Source organism: Malurus melanocephalus, unplaced genomic scaffold (assembly GCF_030028575.1).
Source record: "Malurus melanocephalus ecotype Western Australia unplaced genomic scaffold, MMel_1.1 scaffold_379, whole genome shotgun sequence".
In the NCBI taxonomy this organism is placed as follows: domain Eukaryota; kingdom Metazoa; phylum Chordata; class Aves; order Passeriformes; family Maluridae; genus Malurus; species Malurus melanocephalus.
Window position 1 is genome coordinate 497,415 of NW_026623611.1, and position 24,988 is coordinate 522,402.

General features: G+C 45.0%; 1 protein-coding gene across 6 annotated transcripts in view; it reads left to right on the forward strand.

Moving 5' to 3' along the window:
• Positions 1-395: 395 nt before the first annotated feature.
• AGPAT3 (1-acylglycerol-3-phosphate O-acyltransferase 3) overlaps positions 396-24,988 on the forward strand; it is an 88,452-nt gene continuing 63,859 nt past the window's right edge. For 4 of the 6 annotated variants that reach the window (XM_057378891.1, XM_057378892.1, XM_057378895.1 and 1 more), the window contains exon 1: positions 738-1,004. The gene's annotated coding sequence lies outside the window, so the exon portion shown is untranslated. Of the gene's footprint in view, positions 418-737; positions 1,005-18,080; positions 18,173-24,988 lie in introns of those variants that run through there. The other 2 variants (XM_057378894.1, XM_057378893.1) reach the window with 2 other exon arrangements.

Sequence of the window (24,988 nt, forward strand, 5' to 3'; positions counted from 1 at the left end):
ATAGCCCAGGTGAGATCCTGCTCCTTTCACGGAGCGCTTCCACCACGTCCGGTCCTTGGCAGGGCACGGATTTACCGCGTACGGAGCGTCCGCAAGGGAGCCCACTCCCCCTCCAYCGCTTCTCCTCCATCCCGCCCCGGGACTGTGCCATTTATTAACACCGTTACGTGGCCGTTTCCTGCCGTACCGAGTTTCCCCCACGTCATCGATCCCCCATGGCTCCGTCTCCGCCTTTCTCGCATACAGATCCCCTTGCCCGGCAGCTTCGCCCACCCCTCCCAGCCCCGCGGGGCGGCTGCGGCGGGGCCGGGCCGGGGCACCTCCCTCCGTGCGTGCCGCGGGATGCGCTGCCGGGCGGGCGGGCGCACACGGACCGCGCTCGGCGGGGCAGCGGCGGGACACAGAGCCATGTCTCCGGTGAGCTGGGGATGCGGGAGAGCCGCTCTCCCGTGGCCGGGCTGGGCGGTCTCCCCGCGGCCAGCACCGGGCACAGCGGAGCGCGGTGATGGGCGCTGGGCGCTGGGCAATGGGCGATGGGCGGGAGCGGTGCGGGCGCAGGGGGGGCGGCTCCGCCGCATCGCGTCCCGCTGCGGCGCGGGCAGCGCGGAGCTCCGGCCGGGCGCTGCGGGGCGGAGCCGCGCCGGGCGGGAGGAGCGGCGGTGGCGGCCGCTGCCGCCCCCGCTATCTGACCCGACCTTCCCCCTCTCCTCCTCCTCCGCCCCCCGGCTCTCCTGCCCCCAGCGGCCCGGGAGGAACTGAACCATCGCCGCACAGGAAGTAGCGGCTGCGGGGAGCGGCGGCGGCGGCGGCGACAGCTGGGGCTGCCGCACTCAATGAGCGACGCTCCCGCAGCCGCCCGCCCCGCTCGCCCCTTCCCCGCCTCCCGAGGGCAGCGGCGCCGAGCCAGCCCGCCGCCGCCGGGGGCTGGAGGCTGAAGCGGGCAGAGGCAGCTCCGGCTCTTCCCGAGGAAGAGGAGGAGGAGGAGGCGGCGGCGGGGACTGCAGGTCGGTGCCGCTCCGCCGGCGAGGCGCGGGTACCGGGATGCGGGGGGGAGGCGGGCGGCGGAGCCTCGGCGGCCGGGGCAGCATCCCCCGCCCGGCGCTGCCGCACGCCGGGGTTCGGCCGGGAACCCCTTCGGAAAGGCCCCGGCGCGTCGCCCCCGCTGCGGCGGCTCGGGAGGAGCCGCACCGGGCCCAGGCTCGGTCCGGCGGTGCCGGTGCCGCCGGMGGGGGCAGCGCTTTGTGCGCCGGCGGGCGGTACCCGGGGCGGGGGCACGGCGGCGGTGCGGGGATGGGCACGGTGGTCCCGCTGGAACCCATCCTGCCCATCCCGGGTGAGATGGACGCCGTCCCGGGAGGCGCAGGCTGGTGGCTCGATGGCCGAGAGGAGGGCGGCTGGACTCCCCGCCGAGTGCCAGGGGATGGATGGATGGATGGATGGATGGATGGATGCATGGATGGATGCATGGATGGATGCATGGATGCATGGATGGATGGATGGATGGATGGATGGATGGATGGAAGGAAGGAAAGTGGCAGAGAGGTTTAAAACAAGAAGAAAGAAAGAAGGAAAGCCCGTTTCAGAAGAGCCGGGCTGTACCTGGGTGCAAGGCTTGCGAGTGCAAAATGGAGAAGAGCAAACCCTATTGATCTGAGAGAGGCAACCGAATGGGATGCTATTGTGCCTGGATTCTGTTCAGGGGATGCTGTTGGATTTATTAGGGTGCTAACCTAATATGTAGGCATCTAAATCAATAAGCACGTTGATTATTTATTTACTTACTGCTTTTAATGCACTGTGGTCTGATGGAAATTTTTGTGTTGAGATTGTTACCTCTTTGATGCCACACTTGTATGTTCTTCCCCTCCAGTATTTTTTTCTCTTTGAATCTTCGTATCTCCTCATTGATTAGGCAGTGAGCAGGTGTGATATGAGAAAGGAAAGTATCAGAGTTTCCAGTAATCTTGCTGCTCATTCTTCAAAGCAGTAATAATCTCATTAGCTCATCATGTTATCTTACTCATTAATTTCAAGTCCAAAATAAACTTCATGGCCTTTCCCCCTCTCCTGCTCTAAGGGAAATAGGCTGGAGTCCAAGATGGCATRTTTGCTGTCAGTGGATTGCTGATGTGACAAGCCTGTTTGGGAGCAGAGTGGTAAAGCTCTCCACTTTTCTTGGCACTGTTTCTTTTCTGGTGACGCTCTTCACTTGAGACTCTGCTTGAACCACAGGTCATTTGGGTGAAGTTCAGCGTCATCTCAGGTATATAATTTTGGGGTTTTTTTTTTCAAGTTTGATTCTACAAGCAGTAGAACTCTTCAAGTTTCCATTCATTTTTTTGTAAGACTGCAGCTGTGTAGGAGATGATGAAGTTAAATGGAGTTGTAGTTGAGCATTGGGCTGTTACAGAGCTCCTTGTGCTGTGAACTCTTCTGACCCTTGGATTTTAAACATAAATGATCTGTCTTTCCTGTAACTTTTACTGGAGCTTTGGCTTTTGGTTTCATTCTGTGTATTCTAGTCTTCTTCCCTTTCACATCTATTGTTACTGAGCCTTCATGACKAAAGTATGAAAGCATTACTTTCAGTAAGCTTTTTTAAGATCAGTTWTATGTACCCTTAAGAAAGTCTCATTATCTCTTTCTCTCCTAATTCCCACCTTCACCTCTGCACCCTTATACACACATTTAATTGGAGAAAGCAGGACAGAGAACAGTTGGTCTCCAAATATAGCTGGAATTCAACAGGCACAGGAAAAACACCTGACCAGATTGTCCCTGCTGAGCATGATTAAAATGGCAGGACAACTTATCAAAACTTGGTAGTGCAGTTTAACAATGTACTGCAGATAACTCCGCTGAGAGTGCTCAAGTTGTGCCTGACAAGGGCTGAAATCAGAATGGGCTCTAGTTGAGGTAATGTTGAACAGAAAAAAGAGTGTTATTTCTCTTCCCCTTATGGTTTCTTTTATCTCTGAAGAGGTGTATTAACAAACTGGACAAAATTCCACTTATAGTTACAGGGAACTCTACTAGCACAAAGTATATGTTCTTTTCCCAGCCAGAGCTAAAGCTTTCTACTCTGTGTTAATCTTCTTATAAAATGAAATTATTGCATAGTCCTGTGCTAGATTCAWTTTTTTTTCCTTTCTGCCTCTGTTAGCAGAAAGATGCATTGTTTTCAAATCCTAAATGGTGTTTTGTTTATTTMCAGAACTAGTACAGAATGATTGGATTTGAGGCTTACATTTGGTGGAGAACCAGTGTGAATAAAGTATTGCTGTTAACTTTAATGAGTTCACCTTTCCTATATTTATGATAGCCATAAATTTTAGGAGGCTGCTTCTATACTCTCTACAAATTAAAAAAAAAGCCCACAACCCAAGAAAGGTTGCATTCAGTCTTGCTTCTTTGGCTTATGAGAACATAATTCTCTAGGAATGGCCAAGGTACTGATGAAGTAACTTATCAGCTGCAGTGGCTAAAAATGTCCCTTCAGTGGATTTTTTTAGTGTTCATACGGAGTTGGTGCATCTCAGCCTGGTTATAGTCGGTGCCTGAACACAGACCAGGTGACATGGCAATTGGTACCTTGAGTGCAAAAGAAATGACAAAACCCAAAGAGAACCTGAGATTTCTTTGTTTCTCAGACTGTTCCACTGCCTTCTGGTGCAGAGCCATCAGTAATAAGTATTCTCTGTCTACRCTTGCATTTCATGGTAGGGCCAGGGAGCTTTTGTTTGTGGTCAGCTCTTAACAAATAATGGATAACTTTTCTTTTACCAAAACTAAAAGGAAGGGAATAGAGAGGTATTTGAAGGCGTTACCCAAATCTCTTCTTTACCCATGATATTAACCAAGATAAAATAAGAAAAAGGCATACTAATCCCCAGGCCTCTGCTGCATGCTTGATGAAGATACTCTTAAATGTGTTGCATGAAAATTAGTTTGCCATCTGATGCATGATCTTGGTAGGACTCCAGGCGTGAGTCAGCACGTAAGTTGGGGACTGATTRTCACCAGGACACAGGCACCTGTAGGGAAAATCAAGATAATCTAGGAAGTGTTTAATTTGCTGGTGTACCACACTTGGTTTATTAATTGCAGAGGTCTGAATTTCAAATGGCTAAAAAGAAAGCAAACCCTACTTAATTTTTTTTTTTTTTTTTTTGTTTGTTTGTTTTTTTTTTGATGCTTCCAAAATCAGTGTATACTTGTGATTTACCTGTAACATTTCCTGGTGCCTGTGAGTCTGGACAATTTAGGATTATGCAAGACACAACAGTGGTGAGAAGATGAACACTTAAGGGTGTCACACAAAAATCATAGCAAAGATGAAAGAAATATTTGTCTTTTTTGTAAAGACCCATCTACAAGTGTTGCTTTTGGATCCAGTCCTTCACAGCAGCTCTTCCTCCTGCTGTGCATGTGCCTGTAGCTGTCTGAACAGTACAGGTTTCTGGATGGGAAATTTGTCTTGGGAAGTACAGGTTTCTGGGTGGGACATTTGTCTTGGGATTCGGGATGGGACATTTGTCTTGGGAAGCAGGAGACTTGGGTTCTTATCCTTGTCCAAATGACCAATCAGTGTTCTAAGAAAGAACTCCGAAGTTTTTTTTGGTTTTTTTTTTTGCTTGTAAACCCATGTAAAACCCAAACTGTTTTAGGAAGAAAGTGCAGTAACCAAGAAAGTGCTGAGTGGTGATTGTGATACAGCTTTCCTTGCCTTTTCCCTGGAAGGCATTGAAATGATGCACAGCTCAGACTGCATGGAGATATTTCTCACTGGACTGATGGGCAGAGGAGATGATCAGAGTGACCTTTCTGTTTCATGCCTGTTTAGTGACAGGGTCAGTGTTGTCTTGGCACCTTGAACTTTCCAAAGGTGTTGATCTCTATGAGGAAAACCTGGGGACAGCAGGGATTGATGATTGATCTCCTTGCTGTGTGCTATTGGTAAATCAGCTCAGTTGCTTATATTGCTTTTTTCTCACTTCTTTTTTTAAAACATTTTTTCTTTCCTCCTGCCCTTTTGGCTATTCTAAGGCTCACAGCTTCAGGCAGAGCAAGCATGGAATTTTTGGTTCGTGCCTCCCCTGGGAATGGGGATCTTGGGACCTAGGCACTGTGAGGTTTGCTACTGCAGTGCTGCGTTTTTTGTGCACCCATGGGTGCCAGCTCCTCGGTAGAGATCCAGGGTGAAATAAAGAAGAGAACGGGATTTCTGTTCCCCCTTGGATGGGGCRTGAAAGCTGGTGTGCTGACTAGTCTTACTACTGTCATTTATCTTGCAGAAGTATCAATGATGCGGTGTTTGCTTTCCAAACAAAAGATGYGGTTTATGTCCCGAAGAGTTTAAAGATCATTTGAAGCTTGGTGTAGTGGAAATGGCACTTTTCTCTGCCAAATCGGCTTCGCCCTGGGTTGCAACTTTGTAGCCTAATTGTGTGATAACTGCGGGAGTTTGAGGCTGCTCTGATAAAAAAAGAAAATGCTTATCCTTGAAGAATGTGTTGATTTCCCTGTATTTCATGAGAATKAAAAGGCATCTAGATTCTTTATACAAAAATGGTAGAAGTTTTCCATACCAATGAGGTGGATCCAAGTGTATTGCAGAACATTTAGAATCCAACAGCGCCTGTGTATTCAAGGGAAAAAGAAACCCAGCTATTTAAACTGTTACAATGTTCTGCATCAATGCTAAGGGCTTTTTAATGGTCAGGCATAAGCAGGATGACATTGGACTCTCTGTGTGTAGCAGCTCTTCTCAATGCAGATTTTCTCATTTGCTGAAAATGAAATGAGATTTCAGTGACATTTTTCGTTCCTTTTTTTTTCTCCTCTTGTTGTTTTTGTGTGTTAGCATTACTTAGGTAATTACAGTGTGTTCACTAGAAGCCCTGACAGCCTAAACTGAGTTCTTTGTAAAAAACGCRGTGTTTCCCTTAATTAAGACAGACTAGAAACAGCACCTGAATCTATTAATTAAATAGTCAAAGTTGATCTCTATTTAGGATATATTAACAAGCAAAACAAAATACATTTCTGGCTAAAATGTTGCCCAGAGTAAATGATCTGCTGTGAAGTGCCTTTTTTTTTTTTTTTGTGAAGAAAAATCTATTGGTGCTGCCACTGTCACACATGCACAGTCATGCAAAATTCATGTGAGACAGTTCCCAACGCTATGGTGCTGAGAACAATAGCCACTATTTCTTCTTCAAAGCTCCTCAGAGATGTTAAATAATCCTTGTGACAACCCTATGAAGTGAGTATTGTAGTAATTGTGTATGGATGGCAAAACAATTAATCGGCATTGTCTCCAGCYGTACTGAGAAAGTGGGATTTGCAGCTTGGTCTGCTGCTGGAACTCCTGCTTGTGTGAGCGAGGGGTGGGTGAGCCTGTCCTGCTGCCCCTTCTTCTGTTTGGATCTGTGCTGAGGAAAACATTCTGCAGATGCTGTGGTCATCAGTGTGATGGTGTGTGGGTCAGGCTGGAGCCAACAAAGGATGGATTTGGCTCATTCTAAATTATTCTGTGTCACTGGCATCTCTTCTTGGAGAAGTTTGTGGAGCCGTTGGCTGCACTGTGATCTTCATCAGAATGTGAAAGCTGGGTCGCTCAAACCAACTCCAGAGCACAAGTTTGCTCATTTGTGGGATGAGATCCTGGTCAGGTTCTTCCCACCGGGGCCTTGCCAGCCTGGGCTTGCTTATTTTGCCTTGAGGGTGGTCTCCTAACTCCCTTTGATCCAAAAAGGGTGCAGATCCCTGTGCTACATGACCCCCAGCTGAAGGAGGTGTGGATCACCAGGATGTGAGTTCCTCTTTGGGTCAGACCGGTGTCACAGCTTTTCTGTGCAGCCTGGCTTTGGCTGCTGAGATTCTTGTGTCTCCTCTTCTCCTCCACCAGCTCTGCCTGCTGCCCTTCCAGGAGTTATAAATGCCACAGCAGATGGCTTGGGGAGGCAGTGCCTGTAATTACTGCTGCAAGATTTGCCGAAGCTTGACTCTGCACAAAGAACGCTTTTTTTTTTCACCCTGGAGATTCAAAGTTGTCGGCACTTCAAATGCAGATTTGGTCTTTTCAGGGGAACASGATGGAGGAAATGTGTGATTTACATGCTGGTTCAAAAGCAGCCTGTCTTTCCTCTTGACATAACTCATATCATGCTTTAGTGTTACCAGTTTCCAGCCTTGCTAGGTCAGCTTTCAGGTTCCTGGTAGTGATATGGGCTGGACTGCTTATGGACCCAAATTTTGATAACAGCTGACATTCTGTTAAATAACCATAACCAGTTTATGTGAGAAAGGAATGGTTTAAAACACATTAAGCTGGCTGGTAACCTTCCAGCAGGTTTCTGTGTGAATGTTGTTCTCCTCTCTGAGCAGAAATGTGCAGCTCCAGGTTTGACACGTCTTTAGTGCCCAAATCAAGAGCTCTCATCTCCCAGTTGCAGCTGAGATTGACTGATCCAAAGCTGTGTTGCAAGTGTCTTCTTTTCTGTGGGCTCTTGCTGCAAATACTTTTCTGAAGTCTTGGTCTCCTTAGCAATGTGTCTGAGCTGAGTTTTYTCCTCTTGCATCTCTCTGATGCTGATGGCTCTTGGCTTATTAACCATGGAGCCAGCCAGGTTTGAATTATAAGAGGGCTGAGGCCAAAGGGAAAAACCGGTTTTGATTTCCTGAGGTCAGTGAAGAGGCTGTGACCAAATCATCCCCTGAGCAGTGTTTTTTCCTTCTGGTGGTTGCAGCAGAAGTGATGTCTCTGGTTCCTCAGACAACTTCCTTAGGTTACTCATGGTACAGAGGGTTGGAGCCCGTCTCTTCCTAGGGAGCACAGGAGGAGTCTCCTCTTTATCTGAAGGGTTTTTTTCCTAAATTTGCTTTGCTTGTTAAGTACATTTGGCTAAAAGTGTAAGTAACAATGGGAATTTGTGCCAGATTGCAGATATTGATCTCCATTTCCAGTGAAATATCATCACTGGGATCATGGGGTTGAGGTAGCTTTTGGACTTYCATGTTTTGAAGTTTTTATCTTGTCATTTGCTTTCCTGACCACCCCATGGCAGGGGGACAGGGCCATGCCTTTTTGCAGTCTTTGCTCATAACTAACTCTTCTGAAACTTGTAAATGGTTTTCACGTTGAATTTGCCTGTGGTATTACTCTTATTTGTGGAGAAGACAACTACTTGAAAACAGATRTATTTCATATATAGCTAGATATGAAATAGAGATATGGCAAGGATGTTGTTCGTATTATCTTTTAGGAATTGAGATGGCGTAATCTGAAATAGGATGTACTTTGAGTGACTCAGTTTGCTTTKTGTTGTCCCAAGTTGAGTTGTTTCTGTTGATGGAAGCTGAGCTGGCTGGCTTAGGGCTCCAGCTGCATTTTTCCCCAGTGTCTTTCTGTGATGGTACAAGACCTTTTGCTGCCAAGCACTGCTGGATTCCTTTCAAGCTGTCCTGCCCAAATATTCATTAGAAAACRCTCTGTGTGCCCTCTCCCTCTGCCTGCTCTCAAAGGACTCCGTTTGCCTTCACTGCCTTAAGCTGAAYTTAGGAGGCAGTGGTAGAGAAGAGCCTTGGCTGCAGATCACTGGGATGTTGGGCAGCAGCAGCAGTGTCACAATGTGCTTGCCCTGGTCCTCTGCTCCTCCCTGGCCATCATTTGGTATCTGCTGCCAGGGACATGTCGTGAGATGGGGTGGACCTTGGCTCTGACCTGGTACAGACACGCTTGTTTGCTGCCTGGGTCTTGCTCAGCCCCTAGAAAAGGCATTCAGCCTCGCCTTTCAAAACTCTGGTTAAAAATGGCATTGCTTCAGATTGTTTGTCGCAGCTGTAGCTGTGGCTGTGAACTGAGGACCATAATTTAATTTATGGTAAAGGTTTTTGRGGCATAGAGTCTAAGAATGAAGACATGTCCATTAAATATATATTTTTATGGTATTAGATGTATACTGCTGGCAAGCTCTCCTGGGTACAGCTGTGCCTATACCAAAGCCCTCTTGATGGTACTTCTCTCTTTTTTTTTTTTTTTTTAACTTTGAAGCTTTTGCCAGCAATTTTCCAATAAGGAAAAGTTTAATTTTTGTCTGTGTGCTGTAGTTTTTTTCTGTTGTCTTCCAGTGCACTGCTGGGGTGATGTGTTGGCTTTTCAGAAGCAATGTTGTGCTGGAGAACAAGAGCTGACCCAGGCAGTGGTGATGGGTCTTGTGGTGTTCACAGCATCACCTCAGTTATACTTCACAGTAAAAAACAGGTGGACAGTRTTCATCTCTAAAATAACAAGACCTGCTGTATGCAACCCACTGTGAGCCTTTCTGTGTTCAGGTAATGAGCCTGTATCTTTCTCTACAGCAAAATACAGTGGTATCATTCTTTCTTTTCTTTTTTTTTCTCTTGCACTGTTTGTATTTCATCAATTTTTTAATGTCTTAAACCTTAAACATTTTATACAAGTGCAGTGATTTGCCAAGCAGCCAAATGGTAGGTCTGGTTTGGAGGTTGAACCTTTGGTTTTCCTTTAAGGGTGTACTTTATATCCATCTGCACAACTCTTCCAACACTAATTCTAAACCCATCTTGATGGATCCCAAAGGAAGCTGTGAACTTCTGTGAAGGGTTATCTGTGGGTAACTTGGCTTGCTGGGCCTGAGAGAGGAGGAGGATGTGTTTTCTGCGTGAGGGAAGCCAGCAGAAGCTTTACTGCGCTTGGCGTTGCGTTTGAAATTAGCTCTTCACACYGCTGCTGCTGTGAAGGAAGGCACATCCTTTGAGAACATGCTTGGGTTTACAATAGCAGAACGAAGACTTCCTGCTCAGTGAAAGAACRTCCAAAAGAATGTGGTTTCAGATTGGTTTAACAGGCATTTCCTTAGTTGATTTATTTTAATAAAATTTTGCCTAGATGGCTTTTTTAATTGAATATTTAAGTGAGCTGAGAGCAGGCATTTTACTGTCTCTCTTTAATTTATGCTGATACGTGGTTTAGCATAATTATTTTTTAATGCCCTTTTTTAAAGTGTAGTGCCCTCATCCTCCTGACCCTCTTCCTTCAAGAAGAATGGATTTAATTTGGAGAGAAATGCCTGTTGTATCGCTGCCCTGTGGCAGGGAGGTATGTGGGAGGGGTGGGCTTGGTAAAAAGAAATTGCTGGCTCTTAGAGTGATGGGTTCAGGCCAAAAAGCATTAAGAGTGGTCTGAAGCATACTGTGGTGTTTGTAAGCTGCCTTTCTGAACCTCATGTATTTAGTTCTAAATATGAACCTTGCAGCATTGCACAGATGCCTTGGTTTTACTGGGTGACCTAAAATAACCAACTTGCAGTTTTTCTCCATTTTTTCCCCYCAACATTCCTCTCACAGGCCTGTCCTTTCTCGTTGGCCAGCATTAACTGTCCTGGATCCCTAAAGAGGACACAGAGCTGTGTTCTTCTCTCTTGAGGTTTCTGCCAAATGCAGTGTGGGGAGTGGTGGAGTAGTCCTGGGTAGGAGCATTTTGTCACAGAGCAGATCAAATCTGTTTGCCTCCTGTGTAGCTGGCTCCTTGCTCATCCCCAGTACAGTAAGAATACCAACACTGGAAGAAAAAGGTTGGCACCATCATTTATTGCAGTTTGGTCTGGAATGGAGGAGTCTGTTTGCTGGTGCTATTGAACTTTCCCTTTGAATGAGATCAACAAGCCTCAATTTTTGGTGGTACCTTTGCCTGCATTCATTTGTGCCTCTGTATTTACTGTGGAGGCTTTTCTTTAATGCTGCTCATTAACACAGCGAGGTTGCAAAACATCTAAAAGAAAAAAAAGCTCTGGGCTTGCCTGTATTCCTACCAAATACCTGTGTTGATAATAACCAAAAATGGAGTGCTTCCACTTAGCAGTTTGAAATTTGAATGTGAGTCAGTCTTAGGTGATTGCAAAAAAACCCCAAGAACCCCAAACCCTTCCTTTCTCTCTGACCCCAAAAGAAAAAAAATCAAGCACTGAAATGAGGGTATGAACACACACACCTGCAGAATGGTTCTCCTTGGCATGAGCTGGACTGTGGMATGCAGCTGAAGGCACCTTTTCCTGTGGACCAAGCTCTAAGAAAAATTGAGTGGAAAAAAGTTAACAGGGGTGACTAGAAAACATTAATAAAGGGAAGGTTAAAGAATTGTAGAGAACACCTGAAACCTGCTGCAAGAAGTGAAAGGCGTGAACTGCTGTCTGTGCCTGCTGTGGAGAGGACAAGAAGTTAGGGATTTAAGATGCAGAATGGAGAGCTGCAAAACTTTGGRAAAAGCTTTCTGTTGCCAAGCAGGAGTTGTAAAACTGATGTTGCTGGAAGGAGCTGAGAAAGAAAAGATCTTGGCAGATGCTGGAGAAGAGWTGGGGTTTGGTGCTTCTGCACTGGATACTGGAGTGCCTGGTCCCTGGTGGAAATGAACCCTTTAATTTCGTCTATGAGATGTGGGCAAGGGGCAGGGGAGATCCAAAGAATGTAAGTTCTGGCCTTCCCTGCTCATCCCTTATGTTGCTGTGCAAAAATAAAAAAGGTAGGAGGGGACTGGGGGACAAGAAATTAGTGGTCATGATGAAGAGAGGTGAAAGGTGATGGAAAAGCTTTGCTGTCAAAGGTTGAGACAGCTGGGTTAGGTGACTTATGGAAATCTTTAGCTGCACACGCTGCAATTTTATATTGGGAGRGACTCGTATTCCACCCCTGCTCCACTCTTGGAGCCTCACGTGCTGTGAATTCTAGCACAAGGCAACACTGATCCCAGTGTCAGATCAAATGACCCTGGCAAGGATATTGGTATTTTTGCTTCTCTGTCAAGTGGTCCTTGTGGTAATGTCTGCTTCTGAACTTCCTCTYTGAGAATGTGAAGCAATTCACTTGCAATCCTTGTGTTGTTCCACRGAAAAGGTGGAGCAAAGCCTTGGAGGTGATGGCCTTGGAGATCAGCCTCAAAACTGGTGCTTGAACCCAGCTACCAGAAAGACCATGTTGCCTTCAGTTTGCTATATTTTTTCAGCCACTCTCAGTGAGTTTCTGTGGCACAATTAATTCCTGATGACCAGCCAAAGTAGAGTCGTAACTACCGTGAATGCATGGAGGGCACTAAACAAAAACTGAAAGGCTGGGGAAGTGCCCGCAGAATTTAAATGCAGGTGCTGGTTCTCTCTACAGCCTGTGCTTGGCTTTTTGGTATTGCAGCCATTGCACAGAGCTGGTGGGTGCTGAAGTGGTTTTGCAGAACCATGAGCACTGAATTAAAATCTCAGTCGAGTTCCTGGCTCCCTGTACCAGCGAACGTTTGCTAGCAAGTATCTGAGATGAGTACCAGAAAATTTATGGGCTGTGATGGTCTGTCACTCTGTGTGAGCAGAAAAGAAATACCATCCAGCTTCCTGAATTGATTTCTTTTGTGCGTGGTGTGCCTAAAATTATTTGGCAGGACACACCGTCTTTGTGTGTTGGTAAAACATGGGCAGTCTGTGATGCTCCACGCAAGGAAGTGTAGAGCATCTCGTTCTTGGAGTTCTTTTCCCAGCAATGGCCAAYGTGTGACCTCAGYAGTGCTGAGCTCTCATCAGCTGTGTCTGAGAAATGAATCAAAAATGTGTGTGTGTCTCATGTAAATGAGGCAGAACTCACCTCCTGACCACCAGGAAATTCAGTCTTCCYGTCGCTCCCTATGGAGCCTCTGCCTGGGTAGGGGAGATGGGATTAAGGGAAACTGAGCCTCCACTGAATAACTCAATAGCTGCTGGGGGAATTTTTAATTTGTYGGTTTTCAAAATACCAGATGCTCTTCTGAGATGGGAGCCCTGCTGTGTTTCTGCCTTAGTTCCAGGACAGCGTTAAGATGGGATTCTGTCCATTGGTAGCATTCTGGATGTTATTTATTGTGAGGTAAAYGGACCCTCTGTCTTGGAAGACTGTTTTTTGCAGACAATGTCATGTTTGGAGTTCACAAAACTGGTGAAATTACACGTATGAGAGGGGGTATGAGCAGCAGAAAATCAGTTACCTGCATTTCATATATTTGCATTGGATAGCCAGTGAGTCCTCATTAGCTGTGTGCTTCTAAATCTGCAAATTRTTGTTACACAAATTGAAATCCCCACTGCACTGATACTGGTCCTCTCTGCAGGGGTGTCTGGCTCACAGCAATGGTGTTTAATGAGTTCCAGTAGCAGCATCAAGCACATATAACCTGGTTAGAAAGTGGGGTTTTTTTCTGCACTGAATTTTTTTGCTCGGGAATTTTGACTTGCATGCCTTCTCTAGAAGAGGGTGGATCTTCTCAGACAGGTGAAATTGTGCATCTCCAACTAATCTTGATACAGTTTGCTCTTGTTCACCACCTCCTCATCCTCTTCCTTTTTTTCATYCCACTTATTGTGGGTTTTGTCAGGGCCCTTTTTTAAGCATTTAGAATCAGGTGCCAGATTACAGTACCGAGCGGGCAAGTTTAATGCTGCACAGCGTGATAGATGCAGTAATTGTACTGGCAACGCTTCATCTTTCTGATTTTCATTTTTCTGCTTCCAGTGTACTCAGATCAGGTTTCCTTTCCCCTTTCCCCTTTCCCCTTTCCCCTTTCCCCTTTCCCCTTTCCCCTTTCCCCTTTCCCCTTTCCCCTTTCCCCTTTCCCCTTTCCCCTTTCCCCTTTCCCTTTTCCTTTCTTTCCTGTATCTGTAACCATTTTTTGGTACAAAATGCACATGGGGGAAAGAGAAGGAGTGTGAAAGGAGCGGAAATGGCTTTTATTCCTGGGTTTTCTTGGATTTAACATTTATGTTGCCACGGGGTGGGGGCTGCTGTTTCTGCCAAGTCCATCTGTAGGCAACCAGCTGACCTGAATGTAACAGGTCCACATTTGGRCAGACATTGCAATTATTTAATCTGYGAACTAAACAGGTCTAGGGGGTGGTCTGAGTTGGAAGAGAGGAGTGTGTCAGGGAGATGCTGTGGGGCCCATGCAGCTTCATCTGTTCMACCTGCTGCTTTCTGGGGCTCCTGTTGCCGGTTCTAAATTCCTGTGGCACATCTCCCCTGGCCTTGCTTACTGCTTCTTGGAATCTGTCACATCCTAAATGTGCTGTTTGTCCGAATTCCTTTGTTTTCTCCACTAGGAATCATGGAGTTGTTTCTGCTGCTCCTTCCCCTGTGTCCCACTGACGCACTTGTGCTCCTCTGCCAGAGGCCAGGAGGCTCAGACTTCTCTCTGGAGGGCTCTCACAGCCATTTAAGCACTGCTGCCCATTTTCTTAGGATGCATTATCTATCTCTTCCTTTCCTCAGGAGTCCTAGTTTTCTGCCTCAGGCCTGGACGCAGTCCTAATTTATGTAGAAATCCTATCTTGAAACTTGTTCAGTTGTTAACTTAGCACAGACAGCTTTGCAGTTTTTGTGATGGAAGTGATAGTTTCTGTGCATGGAGGGGGCTGTGCTAACTTGCTGAAGATTCTGGTTATGTTGGCCAGTTCTTGACTGCAGCCTTTTTAGCTGTTTGGTGGGAGGTTATTTTGAGAGGAAGAATGTAATCGGGTCAAAAATCAAATTTCAGTCAGGGCTGATTYGTTTTGTATGGACATGTTTTGGTTGCTGGGCATTGCTCACAATAGAAGTTGGAAGTACTGAAGTGTTCAAGCTAACTTTTACTAGGTCTTTCACATTGACAGTGATTGGCTTTCCTGACATGGTTTTATTTCAGATTCCTGAACATGAATTTCTGTTTTGTATTAAGTGTWCTTTTGACTAACAGAAATGCATTGGGGAAAGTGATAAAGCCCAAAGGGGAGCAAAACCATTTCCTCTTGGCATCATGTTTTTTTCTGTCGACCAGCCATGGACATATTTTGTTTTGAGCTCTTTTATTGCTAGTATGAACTTGAAATTGAAAGTTCTTGCCACTGAGCAGAATAAACTTATAAAACACTCAAGTAAATTAATAATAGGCAGAGTGTTTGGAATCCAAAAGACGATTATCACCTTTGTTCACCTTATCCTGGGGATTTCCATTAGCAATCACAGTGGCCTTGGAGAACAGGATGGCTCAGTGAATTTATCAAACACTTTCCAAAAGTGTGAAATGTGCACATCAGGTAGTTAATATCTCTAGTTAACATCTGATATCTAAAACCTGAGGGGTTTTTAAGTTCATAATGTGTATGCTTTTCATATTGGAGCTTGATTTTTTTTTCTCTTTTCAAGAGAGAAACTCACCATCTCTCACAAAGTAATATAGGGAAATAGTGTTATAAATCCCTTGATGTGTTGTGAAAGCCTAGACTTTTCCTCTTCTGTTTGTCTTCTGTGCAGCCCAGGTTTTTATGTGCCCTTCCTCTCGTGGTCACTGTTCTCAAAAGTTTCTTCAGATGGACTGATACCATGCCAAATATTCAAAATATTTATGCTAAGACAGCAGCTATTTTTCTGCACACTGAAATCATGTGTCTGTCCACCAAATGAAGGGGACAGGGTGGAGGGACCAGGCTTGTTCTAAACTTGGTTATAATTATCTCTGCTTTAATTAAATGTTGTAGAGACTTGTGGGGTAGCTTGTGTAACTGAACATCGAAGTCCCTTTAGGTGTTTCTGCTGGCCTGGAGCCACCACTCAAAGGGCACTGGTTTCTCAATAGTCTAGTGTGGCATCTGCCAGTCCCAGGGGATGTTGTGGTTGTGTCTTGGAAACATCTAAAAAGAGCTCTTGGCACTATGTGTAGAAACCCAGATCTCTTCCTTGAGTGTTGGTAAGAATTTCAAGGAGCAACCTTTCTCTGCCTGTTAACCTGGAAGCCTTTTCCTCCAGCCTYAGTCATCTTTTCATCTCCCTGCTTCACTGTTTGTGTGTTTAAAGCCAAACACTTTAAGTGCCAATATGCAAATATGCCCATTGGTCAGCYTATGAATTCAGTGTCAGATTATTGACTCTCTTGAAGATGTAGTTTCATGGCAACAAGACTCTAAAATCACTCTGAAATTAAGTTCTCTGAGTAATATATAATAAAAGAACAGTGGAAAAATGCAGGTACATGGGAGTAGGAACACTGCCTTCAAAGATAGGTACTTATARAGCTGCAAGCGCTCAAAGCTTTAGTATTTTTTTATTGGTGGCATGAAGTTTTTTATTATGCATTAAATAGTTTATAGGCAGCTGAGCAATGCAGTGTCTGCTTGCTTGCTTGCTGTGTCCTCTATTTCTGGCTCCCAGTATTGCATGCATTTCAGTGAAATCCAATTCCTCTGCTATGTTCAAGGCGCAAGGAGTAAGGTAGTGATTGGTGTGGTGAGATTTCCCCCCACACACTTTCCCATTTTTTTAAGCCAGTACTTCCAAACTAAACACAGTGTAATAGCTTTGTAGTAGCTCTGATCGTCTAAAGAAGCAAAACAAAACATCTCCAGAGGAAACCAGCTTTGGTAAAATATTTGTCATGAGAAGAGTGAAGTCATTTTCTAGCAAAAGTTACCTTCACCCCTGTGCTTTCCAATCCTCTGTTATCCACTAGAATTCTCAGATATCTTTGTAAGTCTTTTTGTTTTCAGCATTCCCATGTGTCCTGAATGAAGCTGCTTTTTTTTATTTTTAAAGAGTGATTTGGAGTTACAAAAGGGGCTGTTGTGGCAAACTGCCTTAGAACAAAAAATGTGACAACCATCCTGAGCTGTGGAAAGAAAGATTAGTGCAGATAGTAGGAGAAGCTCCAGCCTCTGAAAAGCGGCCACATCAATGGTACAAATTGGGGTAAGGTTCAAGGAGCCTCTGAATTCTGTTGTTCTTGATGTCTGAATACCTTTCAGATATGAAGGTGATGCAGGTTATTTGGTCATTAAGACTCCTTCTATATAGGKCTATATAGATGCAGTTATTTAGTATTTTGAGTAAGTATTTCCTATTTTTAATTACTTTTCTGGGAGGGAAGACACAGAACAGAAGGGGAGAAGTTGGGAGGTTTTTACATACCTGTTCCTTTTCTCTTAGATTTTTTCTATGTCCAAGAGAAAGAAAGGAGCAGAGGTGTCTGCTTCTAAGAATCAAGCAATAAGCAGAACTTGAAGCCTAGAAATTAAATAACTGGAAACTGTCCCTCCAAATCAGTAACTTGTGCCCATCTCTGTAGTGACCAGCATTTAAAATTACGTTTCATCCAGGTTATTGCACTGCTGAAAGCAAACATTCTTTCCTTTGAAGTACATCAAATGCTAGTTGCAGTATTAATTAATCTGTCTGATTTCAGGAAATATTCTGCTTATTTTACCTATTTTTCTGTCTAAAAATCATCCAGTATTTTGAATATGGGTCAAAATATTTTCTATTCTCCAGTATGCACAMTGAAAAGCAAAGAATCTCACAACAGCGTGGTATAGAATTGTAATGCATAAATAATGCTACAGTTTGTACTTTCTTAATATTTCAAATTATATTTGGGGGTTGTAATGAAATGCTGTTCTGTGGTGTTACAAACCACGGGGCTGGTCATGTTTGCAGGGGGTGGGTTTAGCTTGGGAAGGAGGRGACAGCAGAGCCTGCAGAGCTGMGGGCAGTGGGGCAGGACACGGGGTTGAAAAGCCAAATCTGGCTCTTGGCAAAATGCGCTCATGAGGAACCATAACCCTTCCTTGTGACCGTAAAAAAAACGGTCAGAGGTGCAGAGGGCAGCTGTGTGTTTGCTTTACCTGTGCACTTTACCCTGGCTGTGTGCCTTTTCYAAGGGGTATTTATATTTTAAGCAACGTAAGATTGCGCTGGACCCGTGAAGGACGTGAGGGGCGCTTTGCACRTGTGGGTCAGAACACAGTGGCTGTTCCTCTCTGATCCCACTCTGCAGCAGCACRGGACATTGCAGCAGTGCCTTCCTGACCTTTGGGCGTGCAGCTGGACACATCTGGAGGCAGCAGGGTGTGCAAACACACAGGCATCTGGCCAGCTATGCCTTGTCCCGGGGTTACTGTGGGGCACTTCATTGGCAAAAGATCCCTGGATTGAGGAGAAGGCATGACCGTGGAGMTGGCTGTCCCTCTGGGGCACTGAACCTGAAGTGAATTCTGGTGAGCTGAGCAAGGAGAAGGTGCTGCTGAAGTCAGGGAAGCTGCTCCTCTGGCTGTGCCTGAATTCCTTGTGTGGACAGCGTGTGGTTCCTCTGTTCTTGAAGCAGATTTCCCTGCTGTGRGTAAGCCAGGAGTGCTTCTTGTGGATCTCTGCCAGGCAGGTCTTGGGTGCTTCTGGGTTACCTGCTGTGTAGGAAGAGTGGTGCAGTCTCATTTCTCAGTTTGCTAAAAGTGGTTTGGGATTTGATATTTCAAAGCGATGGTTGTGCTGGGGGACCAGGTGAAGCTGGGAACTCATTGAAGAAAAGCAGTAATCACAGAATGTTGAGGGGTTGGAAGGGACCTTAAAGATCATCTCATTGCAATCGCTCCTGCTATGGGCATGGAGACCTCCCACTATCCCAGGTTGCTCCAAGCCCCATCCAGCCTGGCTTTGAACACTGCCAGATTTGGGGAATCCACAACCCCCCAGGGCAACCTGTTCCAGTGTCTGATAACCCTCACAGTAAAGAATTTTTTTCTAATATCTAACCTAAATTTCACCTCTTTCAGTTTGTGCTTGTTGCTCCTTGTCCTATCACTACAATGCCACTATATCCCACCTCTGAAGTGTGTATGAGGTCTTTAATCAGCACTGAATGTGTTCAGAGACAGCTTTTGCTTCCCGTGATAAAAAATGAAATAAATGAATGTGATGGATGTAGAGAGGCATCTCGYTTCTTTTTAATTTCTTTGGGTAGGAATTGGCTCCACTGTTCCATTTCAACCTCTTGTGGCACCTGGAAAATAAGAATCATGGAAAGCCGAACCCTATGCTCAGGCTGACAAGAAGGTGTGAAAACAGACTTCTCACATGTAGCTGCAATTGAGTCTTTTTGGTGGAGCTTGAGGGCAGTCAGTCTTACTGCAGGATCCAAACATATCAAATGTAAATAAGAGAATCTGGTTTCTCAGGATTTGACTGTTCATTTGTCTTTCTTTCCATTGCCTTTCTATGTGTTTARAAATCTTATGCAGAGAAAGGAAGAAAAAAACAACTTGCTTATTTGGGCAGTGTTAGTTTCCTATGGTCAAATGTTGTGATTTTTTTTTTTTTCTCTTTGATTTAAAAACATTAAAACCGTGCTGTGAAATGAATYTGGAAAGCAGTAGGTAGATTAAAAAGAAATACACTTTAGGACAAATAATGGAACTCCCAGCAGCAGAGGGACTGGAAGCAGAGGGAGAGACACACGCAAGAAGGAATAAATCTCTTTGACTGTGCCTCTGAACGCTCAGAAGTCTTTCTGCATGTGGTGTGAGTAAATTGCCAGCTGTCTTTAGTGTTCAGGAATAATTACTCCCTTCTCCTTGAGTCATTCTGGAGTCATTCAAGTCTATCTCTACATGAGCAGGGCTTTTCCTGTCTTCTCTGATACCTCCAGAGTGAACAGTGCTAGGCACCACCTCGTGCAGTGTGAGGATCACTGGACTGATCCAGAGAAGTACCGTGTGAGCTGTAAAGAGACTGTAGGATTGATGAGAGGGGAAACATGTTTTTGAATATTTGTGCTTACTGTGAGGGGTGYTTTTTTGTCTTCTGGGGATGCTTTTTTTGTGTTTTGTTTTTCTCAGTCTCAAATAGAAGTTATGTGGGTGAAACATATAGGTGGAAGCAAAAGAGGATGTACTAAAGCCGCCTATTTTTACTTCCCTRAGACTTTTAGCAGACTTATTTTCCTTAAATTCGTTTTTGCCTATGGCTTTTTGTGTACATATATGATGCTTTGTGCATTTTCTGCCTTTTCCTGCCTATCATAGTGCTCAGCTGCAGTAAGTATATGCTTTTATGCAGTGTTCMTCCACTTGAAAATTCTTGTTTGTGTGTTTTGCTGGATGTGATTTTTAGAGCAAAGGTAGGAGTAAACTTGGATCTGGTGAGGGAACTGACYCTCTGTCCAGCACCCCTTGGAAATTGCCATCCTATGCTTAGCAGAGCTGASAGAAGCTGCGCTGCCCTAAATAAACTTTCTTGCTGTGTTCAGAGAGGCTGATTGGTTTCATTGATAGAGCTGTAAACGAGACACAGCAGCCTGCTTTAAAGCCTCTGTGCCTAATGAATCAGTCAGGATTTTTTGATCTGCCCTGTGCAGTTTTCCACCTCAGCTACTCTTGACTATAAAGGTCGGAACTTACACTATTATGTGGCAAACCCTTTTAATGTGGTTGTTGTTACCTGATCCTGTGGTTGTTGCTTAAAGAAGCCAGGAGAAAGAGCCTGGCTGGGCAGTCCCTTGCTTTTGTGTCCCTGTGCCCGGTGTCCCCTTTCCTCCTGCATAGATCACAACGCCYGCACACATCTGATCCCCCCCTGAGCTGTGTCCAGGTAAAGTTTCGCTGCTGTCCCTTGTCATGGAGCTTGAAACAAGGAAATGAAAACAAGTAAATACAGCAGCTGTATTGATCAGGGCAGCATGGAAAGGAAATGCAGAGAGTTTAGAAGAGCATCTGCTCCCGTATTTCACTTGGAGCTGGGGATCACTAAGGATTTGTCACCTGCAAGAGTCAGACTGAGGGTAAATATGCAGCATTTTCTGAATTATGGTCATGTGGCATTGTGCACTGGCTGCACAGCACTGGCCAGAGCATTGCATGGCCAGCTGGACCCAGACTCTGGTACAGGGAATTCTGTGCTTGGAAAAATCATCCTTGAAATACTCAGTGGTCTGGGAGAAAAAGTAAACAAAGTTGTCATCTTTTCCCTCATGGCCCCTGCTTGCCTCTCTCCAGCCCCAGAATTGTTTCCTACTCAGAATTGTTTTCTCTTATTCCATTTATTTTCTTCTTACTTTTACTTTCTCTTTTTAGGCTGCTTTTACTCACTGTACTTCATTATCAGTATGGTGTCTTTGTTTCCCTTTGTATCTTTTTCTGTCCTTTCTTTTACTATCTTTTCATTCCCCAGTCCCTTTACTCAGCCACCCCTTGGCTTCTGAAGTCACAAGCCAAAACTAGAGGGTGTAGGAATTATGTGAGGGTTAACTCTATGTCTCATAAATCTGGATGCAAACTCTAATTTCCCTCCAAGGAAAACTTCCAAACTTGATTTTAAAAAACAGTTGGTTGCAAAGACTATCCTAGCCCTCAGTGAGTTGTTCCAGKGGATGCTGGTCTTTGCTAAAGTATGTGGCTTGTAACCTCTTGGTTTTTTAGTTTCATCCAGCATTTTTGTTCACTCATGTTGCTTCTCCTACCTCTCCTGTGGAGTTTTCTTTACCTGCTCTGCTTTGCCGTGCTGGAGAACTGTCCCAGCATCTGATGATGTGCTTATTTTCCTCTTCACCGTTTCTCTGGAACTTAATTTTTATGCCTTTTGGGTAGAGGGGCTGACTGGTTTGAAAGCCACTGAGTTAATACTTGAAGATTGTTTGTGTGGTTCCACTTTGAAGTGAGCAGTGATTTCAAATCATGAGTCTCACCAGCCTGTGTATGCAGAGCCCTCCCTTTGTTTTCAGCGGCTCACATTTAGAATTTAAAAAATCTGCTGCTTTGCTTTTCCAGGTTCCTGTCAAGGCTTTTGTGGGGAGAGTAGTCCTTTTGGTCACCTCAAAGAAWGCCAGTGAAAAAACCAATGGGACTCACACACAAGATTCTGTATTTTAAAAATCCTGTARGCAGAGTGTAATAGTTTCATTTGTATTATGACAGTAAGGCCCTATTTGCTTTAAGCCTTGTATTTTGCAGGACTGGAAATAAGTGCTAGAAGATACTTGAGGAGAACAAGTGCTTTTTTAGCACCCTTCTGTTTGACAGTCAGGCCAAGCCTTTTCTGTGGAAAACTGGCACTTGCCTTGGAAAGGTCATTTGTGTGTCCAAATAACAGCGTGCAGGAACAGAAAACCCTTTCAGAGCAGGTGTCCAGGGACGCAATAGAAGTTAYCTGCTTGTCTCTTATTATACCTGTCACCAGAGAAATCTGGTGAATGAGTCTCCAGTCGCCAGAAGGAGAAATAAGTTACAGTGAACAATAAGAAGCCCATGGGGAGCGCCCAAGGCATCATCTTTCACATGGACTGAAAGCCCTTTTCTTCTGTGCAGGAAAAGAACAAATAAGTAAAACGTTAGTCTGCTACTGACGTGGACACATGCGAAGCATTAGGAAAAAWTAAAAGGTTGGGTTACTTGCAGTTCTCTGAAGTTAGATCCTTATCTCTGTGCTGACAGAATTGAGAGGAGGTTTTATTTACTTCCAAAGAAAAGGAGAGGACCAGTTAGCTTGGCATAGGATTATAAACCCACTCCTGTTCATCAAATTATAAAAATTGCTTGGTGGAATAGATGATATTGTGTGAAGAACCCCTGGGGCACATATACATTTGCAGKTGTAATTTTTCGTTAGGTGGTTCACAGAATCATCATGAAATCACAGAATGGTTTGGGTTGGAAAGGGACCYTGAAGATCATCGTTCCAACCCCCTASCATGGGCAGGGACACCTTCAGCTAGACCATGTTGCTCCAAACYCTGTCCAACCTGGCCTTGAACACTTCCAGGGATGGTTCTTTGCCTTTGTATGGAGAGGAAGAAATTGAACTGATTCTGCATCCCTTACCTGCAGCAGCCTCTCCTGGAGATGTTTTTGCCTATGGAAATGAGCACATGTGGGGTATAGTGGCATTACCTGGTATTCTTGTTTTATTCTGAGGTATTTTTAAGAGTTTTATAAAATAATTTTATAGAAAAAAACTTGAAGTTCATTATGTATTTATTCTWATGGAAGTTCAGTGAGTGAACAGTACAGGCCTAAGGCCAGTGGACCTCAAGGTGCTGTAAAAGCTATCCTCAAACTTGAACAGGTTTCATGAAACACAGATGTGGGCGTGTGACAAGCTCATCACTTTTGAATGTGACTGCAGTTCTCCCAAGGATAGTATCATGGATATGAGTTTCCCTTGATACTTGCTGTGTGTTACAGAATATTTTCTGTCTTGCTGTTACTTGCAAGTGCAATACCAAGARCCTTGGGTTTTGCTGTGCCAGCACTTTGCACTGTGAATTTCCTAAGGGAATGTGCTTGCTCCTTTCATGCTGGAGGATGTGCTTGGCTGGGGATGAGGATTTTGGCCAAAAACACTGCACCAAAATGTTACCCACATGATGGGCTGCTCCTGCATCAAATTCAGCAGCTGTTTCCTCATATTGCTGCCTTCTGCAGCGCTGTCCTCTGCCAGTTCTCTCTCTTCTCCCTAAGGAGAGAATGCACACTGGAGAGCTGATTCATCAGCTCGGTGAAGAGCTGTGCTCAAATTAGTCCTTTCCCCAGGCTTCAGAGTGCTGTCCAGACATGAACAGGAATGGATAGTAGTTAGTGTTAGCATACAACTCTGCTCAGGATTTATTCTGGGTGTTTCTTAGGGTCCTGTTATCCCATTTGGAAGTGGAACCTTTTCTGTTTTTGCAGGCAGCTGCCAGRTCTGCTTGGTCTGTTCCCTATGCTGACCTTTTTTGATTCCTTTTTTTGCTATTCCCTGTTGCCCACTACTCCAACACCCATAAGAGAAGTGAAATTTCAGATAAAGAGATATATTCCTTATGTTCTGCAGCTGGTTCTCTATTGGGGAGCCAGYACTGAGGATTTACATCTAGGTGGTGATAATGTGAGTGCATGTGAGATCTGCTTTCTCTCAGATCTCAGTGGGTCAGTGCTCATGGCTAGAGRATAGGTTAGCATGTGTATATATACAGCAGGAGCAGAGAAGGCAAAGAAACTGAGTAAGAAATTATTTCAGTCTCTGATATAATCATAAAGATTTGGGATTCTGTCCTCCACTTCAGTTAAATTATTGCTCCTCAGGTTCATATCGGGGTGGGCCAGCTTGTGAGGAAACCGCCCTTCTCTCCTTTGCTATCTCCTTTATGTAGGATCTGGGTGCTCATCCAGAGTAATGAAGGACAGGAAGGGTCAGGGCAGTAAAAACCTTCAGTGCACATCCATAGCAGAGCCCTTGTGTGGGAGCTGGTGATGCTGCATGGAAAGCAGGGAAAGGGAAATGTTTGGAAAAGCAGTGGATCAACAAAGCRCTCAGTGGGGTTACTTGCTGCAGTACTCTGACTGCTGTGGGACCCAAGAGGACAATGCAGAACAAAAAAAGTCAAAAAGTTATTGTAAGGACTGTACCCTTGTCATCCACCCTGCTTAGACCCTATTAGGTTATCTCCTGACTTTTTTTGGACCAAACTTGGCCTTCTGGCCTTTCTTTTAGCAGCTTGAGAGCAGTGCTTCCAGCCRCAATGGCTGCCTTGCCTGGCAGGGTGCGTGCCAAAGTGGAGTCCTGTCTTTGCCTTGAGCTCTTCGTGGGGTTTGTGAATCAGCACCGAGTCCAGTGGAGAAGAMAGAGGCTTCTGCAGCTCATTTGCCCTGAGCCATGGGATTCAGATSCTGAGAGGCTGGTTAATACTGGCTCTGTGTTTGATAACCTCTGGGTGTTTGAATGGCGTGTTTGGAGGAGGAAGGRGGGAAAATACACCCGTGTGGAATGTTCAGACTCAGGATATTGCTCAAGCTGGATATCAAAGGACTGTATGGTGTGCTTTTCTGTCCTATCAGTAGTTCAAATAGACATGCTAATCCCTGTTTTTTCTAGCAGCTGTGGTGATTATAACCGTGGTGAGAAAGGTACATATTGTAGGGAATATTGCAAATTTACCCTTCCATCAGGTATCTGAAGCAAAAGTTTATTAAGACAAACCCCCAAGCAACAGAACTGTGCTGCAGTGTGACATGTAATTCTCATAATGCTTTTTAGCAGAACTCCTCGCTGCCCCTCAGTGCCAGGGCTGGGCTTTGGCTGGGATTTGGGAGTGTTCTCTGTGGATTCTTCTCCACATGGGTGAGAATTCCCTTGCCAGGGCAGGTGACTGACAGTATCTGCTTTAACCCCATGTGCAGTGCAGTAGGAG